Below are 5,300 nucleotides of genomic sequence, written 5' to 3' on the forward strand. Positions count from 1 at the left end.
CAGGCCAGAGGCTGGTGTGGGCTCCCGAGGACCAAGGAGCGCCCTCATCCTGGCTCTCTGTACAGAACCAGTGCCAGCTCAGGTGTCAGAGCTTGGGCGGGTGGCACAATGACCAGTCATGCCAGTCAGATCAGCCTCTCCACCCTGATGTCCAGGATGTGCCACGCGTATCTTTCCAATCGGCCCTACACAGCTTCTCTCTGATCTTCTGTGCTTCACCAAACGGACTGGTCCCTGTTCCCCAAACCCAGTGGTCGGCAAACTGTGGCTCATGAGCTACATGCGGCTCTTTGACCCCTTGAGTTGTGGCTCTCCCACAAAACACCACGTGCCGACACGCACATACAGTGCGATTGAAACCTCGTGGCCCATACACAGAAGTTGGGTTTGGGCTCTCAAAAGAAATTTCAATCGTTGTGCTGCTGATATTTGGCTCTGGTGACTAATGAGTTTGCCCAAACCTGATGCTTTCCTGACTGGCTGCAGAGAGCATCTTCCCACCCATCTCCAAAAGTACAAATCCTCCTCACGGCATCCCTCCCAGGGACTCTTGTAAGCTCTCCGCCAGCCTTTATGGCTCCTTTGAAGCCCTCGCTCACACCAGAGCATTGTAGCTTTCTTTCCTTTCTGCCCTCAAGAGCTCGCCTAACCAACATTCTCATGGCTAGCTCTCGCTGAGTAGTTTTCTTGTTCTTTCCATGCATTATTTAATTTACTCTCCCAACAGCTAGGAAGCCCATTTTAGAGGCGATGACATGAGACGCAGGGACGTGAAGTCATTTGCTCCAAATCACATTGGTGACATCAGCCGGCAGGCAAACCCTGGGGGTCAGACCCTAGGGCACAAGCTCTTAGCAACTCTGCCTTGTAAGCAATTGCAAGGACAGGTTTGCAGCGTGTCTTCCTACAACTGTGGGACACCTCTGGCCAATATCTGGGTGCCAACCTTACCCTTCATTTTATCTGGCAAGCTCATTTCCCTGTCCCATTGCTGAGTTCCTCTCTTGCTTACTATTCGATATAGTGGGCCGAATACTCCCCCCTCAAAATTCATGTCTGCCTGGGACCACAGAGGGTGACCTTATTTAGGAATACGGTCTGTGCAGACATAATTCGTTAAATTAAGATGAGGTCAGCTAGATTGAACAGGCCCTGAATCCAGTGACTGATGTCGCTGAAGATAGGACACCCAGTGAGAGACAGGGAAAACTCTACGTGGCAACAGAGGCATCATTAGAGGGATACAGTTGCAATCCAGAGCGCCAACTTGTCAGCAGCCATCAGAAGCCAGGAAGGGGCAACGAAGGATTCTTCTTTAAGGTCTCTGCCGCCACCTTGACCCCAGACTCCTGCCCTCTGAGGCCATGACAGAAGACATTATGTGGTTCCTGGCATGGTCCTGGGAAACTAATACAGTCACCTTTTTATTTTGTTATCCCATGATTAGGTGCCTTCATCTTTGTTTTCGTCCCAAGGAATTGGATAAAAACGTAAATAAATAAAAGGAATTTTCCACAAAAGAATTCAAAGAAAATGGCTGAAGAGAACTTTCACTCAACTTAGAAAGGTCTGGCTTATATGGAGCGTGTGACCTTCGTGAAAATCACTCTAGAGGAGGCTGGGGTGGACGTGGCAAATGGGCGATGGTTATTCTTTAGAGCAGTGTTTCCCAAACTTTTGACATATGTGTACCCCTTCTATAATTTTCTTAACACTGAGTACCCCTCGTACTCATGAGAACATAGAATTAGGCGCAGCTAAGCACGGTGCAGTGCATATCCCCACCAAACTCTTCCCGTACCCCTGGGGGTACACATACCACACTTTGGGAAACACTGCTTTAGAGTAACCAGAACTGAGTACCACACAGGCCAGTGTGCCTGCTGATGGGGAGGGGTGTGACATGCGTACATTGTAAGAGCAAACGGACAGGTATTTTAATACCCCAACCTGAAAGCTACAGGCATAGATGCCCCAGACAATTAAGCTCATTTGTCAATGAGTTGTTTCTCAAAAAGCCATGAATCACCCCTGATTATCAGCTATCCCGCATTTGACACAGCTTGGGGTTTTACTAAGTCTACACTCGTCTCCCCCACTTTCTGGGTCGTGAGCTTCCTCTGGGCAGCTGGACCTTTCTCACGTAACCCTTCAGCACTTACCATGGTTCTTCCCTCCGTAAACTTGGTTGGATCTGGGAGGAAAGAAGAAGACATTCCTCTTGTCCTGAGAAATACTCAATGCGTTTGAGATGGAAAATACTTAGAATCATCATCATGGAAAACACTGTAGGCCAGTGTAAGTCTGACCAAAGCTTTCATGTGAATACTAACACTTAACCACATGCTTCCAAACTAGCTATTATCCAACTACTTGTATCATGAATTACTAATTTCAAAGAAAGCTCCCCTTCACAATCCCTGCTGATCTTAGCCAAAGCTCTGTAAAGTGGATGGAGCAGATATTAGTCCATTGCAAAGAAGAAGCGGCTGAGAGCCGGGGAGGTCAGCTAAACTTGAGATTGACTTTGGCCACAGAGTCCTCATGGGACTTCACTCTGGAAGGGACCTTAGAGACTGTCCACTTGGACCCCAGCCCAGGGAACTGATGCTCAAACCTATTTCCTAATGGGCCCAGCAAGGACCAGGGCCCCCATGGACATGAGCACACATCCCAGGGGACATCAGAAGACATTATGGGGTGGATCTGGCACAGTCCTACCTGGCCACCAACCAGGCAGGTAGCCAGGTAGGCCACCTCTGGCTTTGAAATCCCTCTGGCATTGAAAGCCTCACCTCTGAAGTGGTAGATTTGTAGCATCTGGTCTCAAAGGGCATTCCTAGTTCTTAATGCTGAGCCCAACCCAACCAACCTCTTTCTAGTCTTTTTTTTTTTTAACCATTTAAACTCTTTAATGTTTACCCTCAAGGGCAGGCAGCTAACACACCAGATATAAGCATGAAGTGAAATTTTATCATTTTGAGTAAATGCAGCACACAAAATTCTGAGATGTTAATTTTTGTGAGAAAAAAAAAATGGTAGCTTTAGTTTCGCCTCATAAATTGGATGTAGGAGCTTATTTCAGCCAGGGACTAGGAAGGTGCTCAGAAGATGAATAATAGCTTTGTCATTAAATCAGGGAATCCCCAGGCTTGCCAAACTTTGAACTTGGCTATATTTGAATGGCAGACGTTTATTTGACCAGATTAATTATAAACAGATCAAGAGGATGCAAAGTAAAATTTTCCTTGTGGATGCTTATTGTGCAAACAAAAGGGAAACATTTATTTCTAAATAAATGATCTGTCACTGCTGAATTCACGTCTTTTCTTTGCAATCCACCCTACACCCCCCTCCTGGATCCACCTTTCTAATGTGTCTCCTTCTATATGCCACTCTCCCCCACTGACCTTTAAGACCACTCCCTCTTTGCCAAAGAAAGTCCTGGTCTTACCTGTCCCCACAATGTCCCAGGATAAACACTCCTGAGCAAAGGTCCTTAAGGTCCATCCATTCATTGTCACTAGAAAAGGTGGAGACCCACCCTTGTGTCTTTTCCTTCTTTCTCTTTGGCTGAAATCTCTCCTCCTCACTTTTACATCTCAGACCTACCAGGTGTACCTGTTAATAATGCGCATTTTTTTCAATAGATGGAGTTACACATCCTAGGGCCAGCCCAGCCAAAAATAATGAAGCAGGCATGTCTGTAGCATTCAGGTAGCATCTCTTCATCTTCTTGTCTCTAGGTCTGGTCTCCCCAGCCAGACCAGAAGCTCCCTGAGGGTAGAGAATGGGTCTTCTTGACCTCAGCAATTGTCTTAGAGAGACGTAACAGATAGCTCCTGACAATAAAGCGGAAAGCCAGACCCTGGTCTAGTTGGCAAGTAGCTGCTCCATGTCATGATGGATCTGTTGGGAAGCCATTATTGAGTCCCTCAATAAACTCAGTGTCACACTCTTCCAGCTCTCAATTCCTTACTCTCAAATGCTTCATTTCTTATCGGGATTTTATAAAATATAGCTCATATTTTCATGTATTGTTTTATTTCACTCTCCTCTTCCAAAGACTTTATATTCGAATCTCCTAAATCTAACTAAACAGAGAAATTCTCCATGCTGCTTCCCCAAGAGAAAGCTGTGGCCTCTCTTGCTCCCTGCGCTCCCTGCCTCCTACGGAATGACGTTGGCAGACAGTGGAGACCCAGACCCAAGGAATTTTTCCATCACGTGAGACTCTTTGGTGCCCAAGAAAATTTCAGCGACAGTGTACTTTGCCTATAATTTGGGGTCAGTAGGGGTACCATCTCATTTCATCATTACATGCTCCTCGGAACGGTTCCCACGTTTCAGCGCCCGGCACACACAGAGGCCAGTGGAGGGAACACCGCAGGGCTTGGCCTCCATCGCACAGAGGGAATCTGAAATTCAAAGAAGATGCCATTTCTCCATCTTGGGTCCAGATGAGGATTCAGAGCATAACTCAAGACTTTCAAAAGATGATTCATGAGTTGGAGGAGTTATGGTGTGGAATATTTGAAGGGCGTGGAGAAGCAGTAAATTCCCCTCTTCTCATTGTTTCCAAACTCGTCTTCCCATGCTTGGAACCTGGAAGCATTAGAGCAGGTAAGATGTCCCCCTTTTCAGACTGAAAAGATCAGTCTTCCTGATTTTCTATGAAAGAGAATTGCCTTTGTCACAGCGGGAATAATATGCACTGGCTGTTTTAGTATAAGTCTTGGGTGGACCCTATGTTTTGTTCTGGTTTTTATACTGCCAGTTCCCTTTCTATAAAACCGAGGTAATGATATTTTCCTTCCTTCCTTTCTAGTTCCCAGCAGGATCAAATCGGATAAAAGATAAGAAAGCACTTAAGAAAGAATAAATAGAAGGGAGCATTGTTTTTATTCATGGGGGTTTGGCTAGTTTTAATGTTGCATTTTTCTTTAAAAGAATGAGTTGAGTACCTATCCCTAGGTTTACAGGCACATTTGCTGTGTTGTTTTCCTACTGTGCAACCTGTACCTTCAACATTATTATTTGTAAGCAAAATACTCTTAAAATTCTTTTAAAATAAAGATAAGTGAGGACTTCTGCTCCTAGGAAGATGAAGTAAACATACGTTTTCCTTCCTCTCCCTCGAGTACAACTACAAACCCTGCACATGAAATGTAAAACAAGCATAAGAAGACTCTGAAAGGTGCGAAGGAGAAGGCACGTGGGCTGGTGACTACAGGACCCAAAGAATGAGTGGAATTTTCATGACGCTGCAGACACCCCAGACTGAGCGCTGAAGGAGCCAG

Source organism: Pipistrellus kuhlii, unplaced genomic scaffold (assembly GCF_014108245.1).
Source record: "Pipistrellus kuhlii isolate mPipKuh1 unplaced genomic scaffold, mPipKuh1.p scaffold_m20_p_15, whole genome shotgun sequence".
In the NCBI taxonomy this organism is placed as follows: Eukaryota; Metazoa; Chordata; class Mammalia; order Chiroptera; family Vespertilionidae; genus Pipistrellus; species Pipistrellus kuhlii.